Below are 16849 nucleotides of genomic sequence, written 5' to 3' on the forward strand. Positions count from 1 at the left end.
TATCACTTTTAATCATGCATTGAAGACCTTGAATTAATAGAAGAGCTTCACTATTAGGGTACTCTTGGGACATCCATTGTTGAAAGTTATCAAATTGTTTGTCCAATGTGGAAAGTTGTTCTATAGAGATCCTAGTTAAAGCTTCTTCTTCATCAGGGGATTCATCAATGGGGTGAATAGGCACATGATTAGGATGGGAAGAATTAGAATGATCCTCATCAAAGAAGTCACCCAAATTAGGCTCCATCTCCTCAATAATTAAACCTTGGGAAGCCTTATTTCTAATGCTTCGTCTAATAGGGATAGGATAGGTAGGACTAATAGTGGTAAAACTCATGCACTAGAGGGAATGTTTGAATTTTGAATTTTGGAACAAAGCTTACAAAATTGATTAATGCAAAATTTAAGAAAATAATGATTACACAATTTGAACTTTGTTGGGGGAAGAGGTTGACACAATTTCAAAAAATGGAAGGAAATTAAATTTTAAAATTAGGGTCAAGGGAATACCACTTAATTTTAAAATCAGGGCAGACTATAATTAACCTCTTAACTTTAAAAAATTTCTTGAAATTTGAAATGCTTAATTTTCAAGGTATTTCTGATTCTAGAGGGATAAAAATCGGTAAAATCAACCAACCTTCTAGATTTAGGCTATTAAATATAGTCATAACAATCTCCCAAAATTTTGCGAAAAAAGTTGAGGATCGTGGTGGGAATGCACAATGTTCGACCAACTTTTGTCAAAAATTTTTAGGGATGGATATTACGATGATTTTAAAGCTAACCGCAAAAAATTGATGAATTTTACAACCTTTAGATGGGCGAAATGAAGGCGCAAATGTGAAAATAGGACCCTATTAGGGTTTTGAAGAAAAAGAGGAATTGAATTGCAAAATTGAAAAAGGTCAAACCTAATGGATAGGGACACCTTCGAAAATGTGTATAAATTTGAATTGGAATAAAATTGATTTGAAATTTGCACAAAATACAATTAATTTCAAAAATTAGGGTTTTATGACCTAACCACTTAATTTTAAAATTTGAATTTTGGGAAAAAGGGGGAAATTGAAAATTTGAATTGTAGCAATGAAGACAAATCTAAGAACAATAAAAAATCTGAAAATTAAATGAAAATCCAATTTTTGCACAAGTTCAAGATGATTTTTGAAAATTAGGGTTTTAACAAGCAACCTCTTAATTTTGTAAATTTTAATTGCAAATTGAACAAGACAATGAGGAAATTGAATTTGACAATGAAAACAATTTTTCAGATCTAAGATAACCACAAGAAATTTTTTACAAATTACATGTTCAATTTTAAATTTAAAAACTAGGGTTTTTAATGATGTAACCACTAAGTTTGCAGAAATTTGAAACTTGTAAATGAAAAATATGCAATTTTGCTCAAAGGAAAGTATGCAAGATGTCGATTTCACCAAAATGTAATGTGGAAAAATTGTGATTGATGAGATCAAGAAGAAAACTACCCTTTCCCTCAAAGAGAGATTAGAGTTTCACTATTGATTACCCTTCAAACAATTTTCACTAAATTAGATTTGGAAAAGGAGAGGATAATTCACTAGATTCAACCTTCGAAGATGAAGATTGAATTTTGAATGAAATGGGAATGATAAGTTGATCCCCTCTTCCTTATTTGAAATGAAAAGGAATTGATTGAATTATGTAGTGCAAAAGTGAAAAAGAACTGATAATAACTTGAGATCATAATATGGGATGAAGTTGTGCACCTGGATCTGGTAGTAATATATCGAGATGAAGTTGCTCTATGAATTTGAGGAAAATTTGATTGGACTATGGCAAGAACATACACGGTCCTCTGAAAAATTCGTGAAATAAAAAGGGTTTTTCCACCTTTGCAAATGGAGCCCAAATATGAAAGTACAACTGTGCACCTGTAACCTACACACAAAAAATAGAGGAAAATGGGTTGGGATTAGGTCAAATCCCAGTTTTTGAATTAACCAAGTAATGAAAGAAAGTACTTGCAATTAGTTGTAAATGAAAGACTGAATTGTAAATCACCTCAAGGGAGGTTGTCGTAGAAATGTTGATATAAATGCTTGTGTGGAATTGAATGTTGTAATCAATCTCCTCTTCAATGGTTTAATCCTTGACTTGAATGCAAAACCTAGCCTTGAAGGGGACTTGGGAATGCTCAATGCTGAAAAATAATGTGTGAATGCTTTAAATCTATTGAATGCTTGATCTCATGTAAACTTCCCATTCATCCAAATTCAACCTATGAAAATGAGAGGATGAATACCCCTTAAATACATGTTAGTGGACTTGATTTTCATCACAGGATGACATCGAGGGAGTTTCTCACCCAATGCACAACCAAGAATACAACCCTAGGAAGGGTCCTACCCTAAAATAGGGTAGGGACATGGGCACCACGCCCCTTTCCTAGGAGGAAAAGGGTGCCACATCCCTATCCAAGGAGGGATAGTGGTACCACACCCCTGTCCTACCCCTTTCTCTAGGGCAGAGTGCAGACGGGGCGATGTAGAGGCCAAGAAAGAAGTCGTTCTGAGGGCTGAGCAATCTCTAGTCTCTGATCAAGCTAGAAGATTTGATCTCACGTGCATGAGGACCCTAATGTAGTAAAAAATTATTAGGGTCACAATTTTATGACACTACACTAACCACACATTGTTACTAAAAAAACATTATTCCTTTACACTAAGAAATAATTTTAATTTATTAAAAATAATGTTTTTGATATAAAAAGTAACAAAACAAGGGTGTTGACCATAAATAACAAGCCCCAAGAGAAAATAAACTAGGCCAATAGGTTGCTAGTAGAAAACCACTTACAACATATAAGCTAAACAAGTTACTAAGAGCACATAACCAAGGTAGGCCACTAATAGAACATAAACTACCAACAATGCACATCAAATATGGGGCCAAATAACAAGAAAACCAAAAATTTCATAACAAATTCTTGGAAAAAATATGATAGAAGTCCAACACCCTCATCTCCAAAAAGACATCAAAACCCCCAAATGTCTCCATCTCCATAGAAGAAAATGCTAGGGATCCTGATAGATGGACAACTTCCAACATTGAATGAACAACTATGGGTAGACAAACTATCTCCACCTCCGTAGTAGACCATGAAGGAACCACTGATGAGAGAACAATTGTAACTTTAAACAAGAGCTCCAAGGCTACAACCATTGAAATAGGACCATCACCAAACCTACAAAAGGAATGTCCACCACAACAGGACTATCAAGAGCAGAGGAAGATGTAAGAAAAATCCACCTCAAAATGAGCCATTGAAGGAAAAAATCAAGAGTACATGGTCGATGCCTCAAGCTAGAGCCCCAAGACAACAACCAACAAAATAGGGCCACCGTCCAACCTGTAGAAGAAATGTCCACCTCTATAGCACTAAAAGGAATTCAAGTAGAGACAAGGCAATTGAAGGCCCAGTCATTGACCATCAAGTAAATGGTGGTTAAAATAATGGTACAAAATCCTTTACCAACGAAACCCATATCTTCTCCACATAAAATAGAGCCATAGTAGTAACACACATTTGACTCCAAGATTTGAAGATTAGAGAAAACAAAATAGAGGGCACCAATCCTAAACATGGGGTTGAGATCATGCACCTTCAAAAGGCATGAATTAGATAAAGGAAACCAATCATCAAAGGATCTTCATCAACATGTAAGTGTTGGCATTACAATAAGTTTGTTGGTATGATGATATTGAGAAGGTTGTTGGAGATTGATGATATAATTGATAAAGGATGATTACTATCTTAATAATATAATTTTGTCATTGATGTCAAGCAATTGATTTTCTGATTTAGTATGATGTTACCATATCTTAAAGAGTATGTTTTCATGAGTATAAAGATGTCGGTAAGTGACATAGAAATAATGTGAAAATAAAGGGGAGTAATAGGTTATTCAATGGGCAACTATTACCAAGTTAGATAGTGATGAGATTATGTTATTTTGATTGTTTTGATATCCTATATATGTGTAATCGAAGACTGAATAAGAAGGAGAAAGATTTCATGCAATAGAATGAGTAAAGGTTTGATACTATTCTATTTTACCGAGCAAGGAGCCAGTCGGTAAATTCCAAGGTTATCGATGTCGGTTAAAGAAGAAAGAAGTCACTGAGCGTCATTAGCAAGAAAAGTTACCGAGACAGTAACCGAGATGAATACAGAATGCCTACCGAGTAAAGTTCAGAATTAATCGAGCGTCAACCAAGCAGTAACAGAATGCATTGGATGAATAAATACATTATTAAATGAAGGATGCCAATGAGCTGGTGATTTATAGAAGATTGGAATGTCATGCAAGAAGTTTGTTAAAATCAACGGCAATGAAAATTCAAGAGGTAGATCTACAACATAGATTGAACGATTATGACTGAGCACAAGTACCAAGGAAGGAATACAAGTTTCAAGGCAAGATAAAACATTTTTTAGTTCAAAGGATTTAATGAACCTAGTCAAGTTTGAAGATCTGATGGCTAAGATTAATCATGGGAAATGTGATTAAGGATATTAAGAGGTTAGGAATTGCTTATAAATAAGGAAAAGATGATGAACAAAGTATGCGGGCAAATAGAAGAACAGTGATGCTGCAGAAGTGATTATAGAGTACAAAAGATTGAAAATCTAATTGAAGAACAGAGTGAGAAGCCTAGCAAGGAGGAAGATAAGTCTTATGATAAGATGATTTTGAGCACATAGAGTCTGCTATAATATTTTAGATGTGAAGTTGTAGATATATTTTATTACTGTTATTTATTTTTGTAAGTGACAGGAAATCTCTTAACCGAGTAGACCTAACAGTCTTATTTGTAAATCCTCTAGCAAGGTAACATTCTAATTGAGTGTTTGAAATCTTTTGACAAGGTCACTTCTAACAAAGTGCAAGATTTTGATAGATCTGAGGGAAATCCCTTGACCGAGTCACATCTAGCAATGTGTTTATGTAATCTTTAACAGGATTGGCTTTTAACTGAGCATATTCTAGAAGAGTATATTTTCTTCGTGGGTATGAAATCCCAGAGTGGTTTTTCCCTATATGGGTTTCCACATTAAATCTGGTGTTAAATGTGTTTTGATGTTTCAATTTTATCAGTTTATGAGTTTGAATGATTTATAGTCATAGTTGCATATCAAGTAAGTTCTCCCAAGGTTGAATCTGATTAAGAGTTTGGATTGTGAGTGTATCTGATTCACCCCCCCCCCCCCCTCCCCCGCCGCTCTCATTAAACTAACAATTGGTATAAGAGCTAGAACCCCGAAAGAAAAGTTTAAAGGAACTTGAGGAAAGATCCAAAGATGTATAAAAGGGATGCACCAAAGTTGAACAAGTCAAGTTTCTCCACATGGCAGAAAAGGATGAAGCTACACTTATCAGGAATTGGAGAATATGCAACATATTATCTAGAGAATGATTACACTACACCTAGCACCTACCCTATGACAATGGAAGAAATAAAAGCAAAGCAAGAACATATTCAAGCAATGATTGAAATAACATTAGCATTGACCAACTTAGAGTTTAATGATCTAGAAGGTTGTAATGATGCCAAAGCTATGTGGGATAAGATTACATTTGTGTAGGGTGGTGATGAACATGTTCAAAGAGAAAAAGTAGACACTCTAAGAGGACAACTTGAATCCATGAGAATGAATGAAGGTGAAAACATAATCCAATACAATACAAGGTTAAAGGAAACTGTCAATCAAATCAAAGGAGCAAGAGGAACTATTGAAGAAAAGGATGTAACAAGTAAGTTGCTGAGAACACTTCTACCTACTTATGCCATTCGAGTCTCTACAATTAATGAATTAAGGTCTGTACCAAACATGTTAGTCTATTTCGATGATACTATCGGTAAGCTACATGCTTTTGAGTTAAGTAATTTTGATAACAGTGGGTCTTCGATAAACAAAGTTGAATTTGCATTTAGTTCTTTTCATCTTGGTGAATCTAATGATTACAATGATAGAATGTATAAGTATGCTGAAGTAAATCAAAGTGGAGCAAGTAAGAGATTTTGCAAAAACATGGAAGAAGTACACAAACTATATGAGGAAATCAGAAAGCAAGAAGAGTTTGAAGCATTAATGGCCAAAAGGTTACTGAGAGGCAAAGGTAAGTATAAAGGAAAGTTACCTTTAAAATGTTTTACCTGTGATCAAATTGGACATATGGCTTCTAACTATCTTGACAAAGAATCTAGTGAAAAGAGAGAATATCAAGATGATAGATTGAAAGACAACCAATACAAAGGGCATCAAAACTTTAGAAGGAGAGATAGAAAGACATGCCTAGTAGCTGATGAGGAATCCAATGATGATAAATCTAATGGGACTGAGATAGAGGAAGTTGTATATGTGGCTATCAAAGATGGATCAGATGAAGAAAGGTATGAAGAAAAAGCCTTAATATCACACATAAATAATAATGATTCTTGGATCATAGATAGTGGATGCTCACATCACATGATAGGTGATAAACACAAGTTTGTTAAATTAGAAGATTATGATGGAGGTTATGTAAGATTTGGCAATGATGCACCATGTCCTTTGAAAGGTAAAGGTTCTATCACACTTCTTGAAAATGCTAAATGTGATGATGTATATTGGGTTGAAGGTCTGAAATACAATTTGTTGAGTGTAGCATAGCTAAACAATACAGGATACCAAATAGAATTTCAAAAAGGAATTGTCAAAGTTCATGACAAACATGGAAAGTTGGCTGCTACCAGGACTCAAACAAGAGGTAATACATTTCATCTTCACTCAACTTGGAACAATTGTCTGTATGCAAAAAATAGAAGATACCTAGTTATGGCTTAAAGGTTTTGTCATGTAAATTTTGATAACCTGATCAAAATAAGTAAGAAACACCAAGTAAGAGGTCTACGGATCTTGGAAAAACCTAAGAATGCAATATGCCAAGGATGCCAGATGGGTAAGATGACAAAATCAAGCTTTACAAGTAAGTCTGACACTTCTAAAGAAATTTTAGATCTTGTACACACTGATCTTTGTGGTCCTATAAAAGTTCAAAGTTATCATGGTGATAAATACTTCATATTATTTGTGGATGATTACTCAAGGATGATGTCAGTTATGTTTTTAAAAGAGAAATTAGAAGCCTTTCAAATGTTCAAATGGTATAAGGCAAGAGTTGAAAAAGAAATAGAAAGACAATTGAAATTTCTAAGATCTGATAGAGGAGGAGAGTTCATTTTAGATGAATTTAACTTATTTTGCAATGATCATGGTATAAAGAGACAAGTGTCTGCACCAAGAACACCACAGCAAAATGGGATAGTTGAAAGAAGAAATAGATCAATTGTAGATTGTGCCAGAACTTTGATGATAGAAAAGAGAGTACCTCAAATATTTTGGAGAGAAGCAATAAGCACTGTAGTTTACACCCTGAACCGAGTACAACTAAAGAAAGGAACTATGAAGACACCGTATGAAATCTGGTATGACAAGAAACCAAATGTAAGTTATTTTAAAATATTTGGAAGTAGATGTTATGTTCACAAAGATGACAAAAATGGAAAATTTGATCAAAAAAGTGAGGAAGGAACATTTCTTGGTTATTCCTCTAGAAGTAAATCATTTAAATGTCTAATCAAATCATCTAACAAAATAGTGGAAAGTGCAAATGTGAAAATTGATGAATTTGTAGAAAGGAATGATGAAGGAAATTCCAAAGAACCGGAAGATCATGAAGAGTTTGTATATGTACAACTAAGAAGTCTTACCGAGAAAGCTGATGTAGAAAATAATCAATTACAGAGTGATGAAGAAGATCATACAGAGCCTACCGAGCCTATATTAGAAAAATATGTCAACAGAAATCATGCATCAATTCAGATTATAGGAGATAAGGATGCTCTAGTGATGACAAGGAACAAACTAAGATAGAACACGTGTTTGGTATCTAAGTTTGAATTGAGGATAGTAAAAGAGGAATTAAGCAATGAAGATTGGGTGAATGATATGATAGAAGAGATTGAACAAATCAAGAAAAATGAAACATGGACACTGGTCCCAAGATCAAAAGAGAAAAATGTAATCGATACAAAGTGGATTTTTCAGAAATATGCTAAATGAAAAAGGTGATGCCATTCGGAATAAAGCAAGGCTAGTTTGCAAAGGTTATGCTCAATAAGAAGGAATAGACTATGGTGAGACTTTTGCACCTATGGCAAGACTTGAGTGAGTGAGAACATTGTTGGCATATGCTGCTTACAAAAATTTCAAGGTATATCAAATGGATGTTAAATCTGCATTTTTGAATGGTATACAAGAAGAAGAAGTCTATATTGAATAGCCTGAAGAATTTATTGAAGAGAAGAATAAAGATCAGGTATGTAAGTTGAACAAAGCTTTATATGGCCTAAAGTAAGCACCTAGAGCATGGTATGAAAGGTTTCACTCTTACTTGATAAAGATTGGATTTATAAGGACTAGTGAAAACAACAACATGTATATGAAGATTGATAAGGATAATGGAATACTAATTTCAGCCATATTTGTTGATGATATTATTTTTTGTGGGAATGATTCTTTATGTAAGAACTTTGGAAATGAAATGTGCAAAGAATTTGAGATGTCATTAATCGATGAAATAAATTATTTTATAGGTTTACAAATACTGCAAATAAAAAATGGGATTTTCATTACTCAATCCAAGTATATAAAGGAAATCTTGAAGAAATTTGGAATGGAGGATTCTAAACTTGTAAGTACTCCTATGACTACTAATTGTAAACTATCAAAGAATGATGAATTTGCATCTGTTGATGAGACACTTTACCGATCTATGATTGGAAAGTTGCAATATGTAGTTCACAACAGGCCTGATATAGCAAATGTAGTAGGTATAGCTGCAATATTTTTTGCATATCCCAAAGAAACCCATATGACAACAATCAAGAGAATTTTTAGATACTTGAGAGGCAATAAAGATTATGGTTTACTATATAAAAAGAGGAATGATTTTGACTTAAAAGTCTATACTAATGCTGATTGGGCAGGAAATATTGATGATAGGAAAACCACAAGCGACGAAGCTTTCTTTTTGGGAGAAAGACTAGTGAGTTGGCTTAGCAAGAAACAATGAGGCATTTCACAGTCAATAGATGAAGTTGAATATGTCGCTGCAACATTGAATTGTACCAATATAGCATGGATCAAACAACTATTGGAAGGTATGAATGAGATAGTTACCAAGCCAGTAACTATATTTTGTGATAATACAAGTGCTATTAACATTTCAAAGAATCCAGCAATGCATTCTAAGACAAAGAATATTTCTAAAAAGTATCATTATCTAAGAGAAGAAGTTCAAGAAAAGAAAGTTGTGCTGGAATATGTTAGCACAAAGGAACAAATTGTAGACATCTTCACAAAGCCACTGCCAAGGGACACTTTTGAGTATCTTAGAAGTAAGTTAGGGGTCCTACCCCTATCTAGTACTCACTGACAGAGTTTGGTGAAATCATCAATTCTATGACTTTATAGAATACTATTTGTGAGTTGTTTTTGATTTACAACTTTAGGAGGTTGTCTAAAGTTGTACAGGAAACAATGAATGAAGACAAGATGTTCTGACTGAGACTGAGATGATACATTTGTATATGTTTTTACAGTAAGGAAATTACTTCACCGGGGAAGTAATCATGGATCAGTTTTACTTTTGGCATTGTTGTCAAAGGGGGAGAAGACTAATGACAAGGGGAGAAGATTACAGGAGAAGAATAACAATAGTTTGAATCAATTAGAATAAATCAAAAGTTTGTATTGCCATCAATGCCAAAGGGGGAGATTGTTGGCATTACAATAAGTTTGTTGGTATGATGATATTGAGAAGGTTGTTGGAGATTGATGATATAATTGATAAAGGATGATTACTATCTTAATAATATTATTTTGTCATTGATGTCAATCAATTGATTTTCTGATTTAGTATGATGTTGCCATATCTTAAAGAGTATGTTTTGATGAGTATAAAGATGTCAGTAAGTGACACAGAAAGAATGTGAAAATGAAGGGGAGTAATAAGTTATTCAATGGGAAACTATTATCGAGTTAGATAATGATGAGATTATGTTACTTTGATTGTTTTGATAGCCCATATATGTGTATTCAAATATTGAATAAGAAGGAGAAAAGATTTCATGCAATAGAATGAGTAAAGGTTTGATACTATTCTATTTTACCGAGCAAAGAGCCAGTCGATAAATTCCAAGGTTATCGGTGTTGGTTAATGAAGAAAGAAGTCACCGAGGGTTGTCAGCAAGCAAAGTTACCAAGATAGTAATCAAGATGAATACAAAATGTCTACCGAGTAAAGTTCAAAATTCAGTGAGCGTCAACCAAGTAGTAATAGAACACATTGGATGAATAAATACATTATTAAATGAGGGATGCCAATGAGCTAGAGATTTATAGAAGATTGGAATGTCATGCAAGAAGTTTGTTAAAATCAGCGGCAATGAAAATTCAAGAGGTAGATCTAGAGCACAGATTGAACGGTTATGACTAAGCACAAGTACCAAGGAAGGAATACAAGTTTCAAGGCCAGATAAAACATTTTTGAGTTCAAAGGATTCAATGAACCTAGTCAAGTTTGAAGATCTGATGGCTAAGATTAGTCATGGGAAATGGGATTAAGGAGATTAAGAGGTTAGGAATTATTTATAAATAAGGAAAAGATGATGAACAAAGTATGTGGGCAAATAGAAGAACAGTGATGCTATAGAAGTGATTATAGAGTACAGAAGATTGAAAATATGATTGAGGAATAGAGTGAGAAGCCCAGCAAGGAGGAAGATAAGTCTTATGACAAGATGATTTTGAGCACATAGAGTCTTCTATAACATTTCAGATGTGAAGTTGCAGATATATTTTATTACTGTTATTTATTTTTGTAAGTGACAAGAAATCTCTTAACCGTGTGGACCTAACAGTCTTATTTGTAAATCCTCTAGCAAGGTAACATTCTAATTGAGTGTTTGAAATCCTTTGACAAGGTCACTTCTAACAAAGTGCAAGATTATGATAGATCTAAGGTAAATCCCTTGACTAGGTCACATCTAGCAATGTGTTTATGTAATCTTTAATAGGATTGGCTTTTAACCAAGCATACTCTAGAAGAGTATATTTTTTTCGTGGGTCCTAAATCCCATAGTGGTTTTTCCCTATTTGGGTTTCTACATTAAATCTGGTGTTAAATTTGTTTTGATGTTTCAAGTTTATTGGTCTATGAGTTTGAATGATTTACAGTCATAATTGCATATCAAGTAAGTTCTACCAAGGTTGAATCTGATTAAGAGTTTGGATTGTGAGTGTATCTGATTCACCCCCCCCCTCTCATTAAACTAATAGTAAGCTAAAAACCCCCACACCAACCTTCTCCACAATAAAAACTACCATAAAGTTGATAGTACCAACAAAAATAGTAAAGGAAATACCCTGGTCCCCTACCAACACTTGAGGCCCAAATCTAGGTACCCCTCATGGGAAAAAACCAAAAACATATAACATTAGGAAAAGGTCCCAAAACCCACACAAACGTAGGCATAAAGTAGAATACAGAAACCAACGAATGATCCCCATTGAAGGATTACCAATAACATAGGGGTACAAGATCCCATCTCCAACATTTACAACATGGTTGATAACTCCATCATAGACCACCATAACGTCTCTCTTTCCACCTAGAACTATGAGGACATAGTCACAACTTGCACCAAAGGCACAACTATTGTCCTCTTCTAGAGAACCAAAGGAAGGACATACAAATAGAGTAATCACAAACCATTGAAGATCTATCCCATCAAGAAAAATACCACACTCCATGACAGAAGAAAACCAAGGATCCACTGAAGGAAGATACTCATTAAATTCTAATCTCCACCACCAAAGAGAAGAAAGGCTAGTGTCAGCAACACACAAGGGTTCCCTAGCAACAACAACCACCACCAAAATAAAACCACAAGAGCTAATGACTCTAACAATAATAGGGAATAGAGAAAATGGTTGCAACAAGAAAGATGAGATCGAATCGACAATGACCATTCCCATGAAATCATCAACATTCACCCCTTCATCCCTTGTGACACAATAGACACAATCAAATAGCCATGAGGAACTTGTGAGGGAAAATAGAACCTCTATTCCCACATAGCCACTCTAGAAGCTAAGAGATTTGCAACAAAAAACCCCTTCCTGTCATCAACCTTAGCTTTGTCTCCCTCTATAGCTCCTTCATTTGAAACCCCCTACCAATCTCATTACCACTTATCATCATACATTTATAAAAATAATGTTATTTTCAATTTAAAAAATAATTCCACAAAAAATATGAGTAGAGCATGAAATATTTTATTTAAAAGATAAAACTTTCTAATATATAAGTCAAAAGGTAAAATAAAATTTCACTAACCTTAATCTAGGTTGATTGAATAAGATGCATACTTAGAAACATAAAATAAATTAGATTTATAAATTTAATAATTGATATATTAGTTTCAAGTATTTAACCAATTTAAATAATCTGTAATCCCTTTCTATTTCAATTGTGACTTTATTAATATATATATATAATTTACTTAATAATCACATTGTATTGTATTTAGATTTTATTTTAATGTTATTTGATTAAAGTATACTTGTATTCTATAATTATATATGTTAGAATGAATCTATTAAATTTAGAACTCAACTTATATAGAAAATCAAAACATGATTGGAACTAGAGTGTGGTAATAAACAAATCTCTAATATTAAGTAAATAATTCAAAGCCATCATTATTTTTTTCATTGACCAACATAGTACATTAACTAAACCCATTAATTATTATAGATGCAACTATGGGTCCTTTTAAGGTGCTTCAACATAGGTATTTATTTTGAATGCATTAATATGTTTATCTATTACTATATCATTAACATATGGATGCTCGTGCATTCCTTAGATGCATAAGATGCATATTTAGAAACATAATATACATTAGATTTATTAATTTAATAATTGATATATCATTTTTAAGTATTTACTAAATTAAATATAAAACGTTTAGTTATAAGTCAAATGAAGATATGTGATTTTAATTATATAATTGTTTTATAGTTATTTTTGTCACACATTATTTTGAAATTATTCTAATGATCTAATTAAAGTATTCATAAAATGATTTAGAACATATTGTAAATGATTAAATTTGGATGATATGAAGATGATCAATAAATGTATATTTGATGACTTTAAATAGTAAAAAGTATCAATAAATTGCTTTAATTATGTACCTAATTAATTATATATTTGAAACATGGAAATAATAATATCTATGTAAGAATAAATTTTAAATCATAATTAAAAATAGTAGATATAAAAAATGTGAAATGTCTAGAAATATATGTAAATATATACAACATAAGATCATACACATGGAAATATACATAAATGAAAATAAATAAAATATAGAAAAATAAATTTAATTTGATAGAAAATTAAATCATAATTTATTTATATATAATTATATTAATTTTTTTCAAAATAAATTTGAAACAAAACAACATTATTATTACTAACATGATAAAAATGTAATCTAGAGGAGATGATGAGAGAGAACCCTCACATTGGCTAATTAATAATTGTTTATCACAAATACCTATCAATAAAGATTTATGATAGTTTCTAATGACCGAATAATTTGAATGACTCTAGAGAAAATGAACATTTAAATTCAACTACCTTTCCTTTTTGGGTGTAGATGACATTTTGGCAATCAGTCTAGAGTGATATAGGGAATATGTGAAAATAGTAAAGGAACAAAAAAGCCACAAATGAAAATAATGTAGCCAGTACTGTAATCATTGAAAATGCAGAAACTATGACAAACATAAAATTGATGATAATTAATCATTGAAAATGCAAAAAGTGCGACAAGCATAAAATTGATGACTCTTCTTATTTATTTATTTTTTTGTTTTGGCAAGGTGGCAATGCCACTTGATATATTTTATTAATAATATAATTTTTACAATATATTTAAAAACTAGTTCAAACTGAGCTCCTAGAGAAAATAACCAACAAGAAAAAATCTAGTCATTGCTCATCAACATGACTATAGAAGAGAAGTAGTGAACAATCCTCTAGTCGAAGCTAGTTACAAAATAAAGATCAGCAAAGGAGCATGCAGGCTCATTTACAAATAGGAGCATGCAAGCTCATTTTACAAAATAGGAGCATGCAAGCTTATTTACAAAATAAGGAAATGAAAAAGAAATAACATAGACTGCCCAGTGAATGAAGAAGAGAGCTCCAAAAAGCAAGAGGACTAAACCAACATTGAAGGACAGATCCATCTTCATGGGATATCTTGAAGGCCCTGCAACGAAGAACTCCTACAACCAAAATTGACATGCCCCTGCACCAAAAAACACATGCAACCAATATATATATATATATACTACATAATGCATACAATTTACAAGAAACACAAGAGTCCAAAACATGACTGACACCAACCACATGATATTTGCAGTCCACCATTATAGACAAATGCCAAAGGAGAAGAGGTGAATGCGGAAATGCTAGAGAGAAATGAAGCCCAAAATTTTTATGTCGTAAATAAATAAAAAAGAGGAGATATATCATAAAAAAACTAACAAACAAAAGAAGCAGCATGCAAAGATAATCATGAAAACAATGCCATGCCAAACTTTAAATGTCATATGAAGGATGGATTCCCAATGTGAAAATAAATATCTTCATATTTCACACCAGAAGAGAGTACCAAACACATGAACAACATCAATAACAACCAACTCATCATTAATGAATACCAAGTGATGATCGAGTAAAGTACCTCAAATCAAAACCAAATGGAATTATGAAAAGGAATACCTCACCAAGAGAAGAGAATATCAACTCGTATAAATGAGAAATCATATAATAAGAAAAATTAAATACTCGACTCTCTACAGGCTATACTTAATAGGTTTGGGAAGCTCATCAAATCACACCCCAATCGAGAGGAGTCAATAACAATTTTGTCACAACCCATATTAGCAGGGCAATCAACCAATACATTACCTTCATGATAAACATGTGAGATGATGAGGTGCTCAAACGTATCAAGAAGAGTCCATATTTGTTTAAGAATATACCAAAAATGCCAATTATCAGCTTTTCTTGTCTTGTAAGCATTAATGACAATAGCCGAATCACCTTCAATATGAAGGTATTTGAAATTCAAATCCTTAGCCATAATAAGACCTTCTAAAAGAGCACAAGCCTCGGCCATATTATTTGTGCCAGAAGAAATTGGCATAGATTTTATTGCTAATAAAGAACCCAAATGATCATGAAAAACTATCCCTAATCCTGAATCACTAGGATTTCCACGAGAGGATCCATCAAAATTTAATTTACAAAAAGAGGCATTAGGAGGATGCCAGTTTATGGAATTTTTGTCTACAGGTGTTTTATGAATCCTTGGAAAGGTAGGTGATACATGAATAATGATACTTTTCCAAGAAGAAATCATAAAATTGTCCCAAGAAGAGAACTTTGAATTCATATTAAAATATTTCTGAACGTGAGCATTAACTTGCTCAGTAATACTTCTTTCCAAAATCCCAAGAACAGCAGATAAATCCAATGAGTCACATCTAAAAATGTGCTTGTTTCTTTCCCACCAAATGGCCCATATGACTGAAGAGGGAATTATAAACCACAAACAAGCAAATAGAGAAGATGAATACAAAACTAGCCAAGACTGAAACATGTCCCATAAAGATAAAGGCAAAGGGAATGAAAGAGATAACTTTTGGAGGACAAAATGCCAACAACTACTCGCAAACTCACAATGAAGAAAAAGATGATTGACATCTTCAAGAGCTTTACCACATAAGACACAAGAAAAGGAGGTTGCGATATTAAATTTGACTAACCAATCACTAGTCAAAATTCTCTTTTGCAGCATGAGCTAGGAAAAAACACTAGCTTTAGGTAATACTGAATTATTCCAACAAAACAAAAAGGCATGATGAGGAGCATTTTGATTGGCCATTTGTTGAACAACAAAATATCCTTCTTTAACAAAGTAGTTTCCCGATTTAGAAGGGCACCAAATAAGTTGATCTTTGATGTTAGAAAGGAAAGCCACTTGATCTTGGAAAACAAATTTAAAATTTTGAATTTCCTGCAAGGACAATGGAAGAGTAGAGGGATCCTTCCATGAGACCTTGTGAGAAAATAGATCAACACTATCTACATAATCAACCAATCTAACTCCCCATGATTGAGAAAGAACAACTGAAACAAAATCAAGAGAATCATGTTACGAAAGAGGTGGAAAGCCATTCCAAAAGTCTTTCCAAAAAAGAATATCCTCCCTCAAATGGACCTGTCAGGAGAGAAAATTAGAGACCACTTCCCTAAATGGGATCATAAAGTTCGAAATAGAAGACCCCTGTGGAGGATTAGAAATTGTGAAGATCCTAGCAAGATTCTAGGAATCTAAATACTTAGCCTGCATAATTTGGCACCACAAAGATTGGGGCTTAGTATACATAGACCAAACTGGTTTTCCCCCAAAAGCCCTATTTCTTTTAGATAAGTCCTAAATCCCAGCACCACCAACTTACTTGGAAAGAGACATCTTGGTCAAAGAAATCAGTGGAATCTTTTTATCTTGCATCATGTTATTTTTTGAAAGAAAAGATCGAATAATCTTTTCAATTTGGGAGATGACTGATCTGGGAGCTTGAAGAACTAAGATATAGTAATTAGGA

This window comes from Cryptomeria japonica, chromosome 8 (assembly GCF_030272615.1).
Source record: "Cryptomeria japonica chromosome 8, Sugi_1.0, whole genome shotgun sequence".
Classification (NCBI taxonomy): Eukaryota; Viridiplantae; Streptophyta; class Pinopsida; order Cupressales; family Cupressaceae; genus Cryptomeria; species Cryptomeria japonica.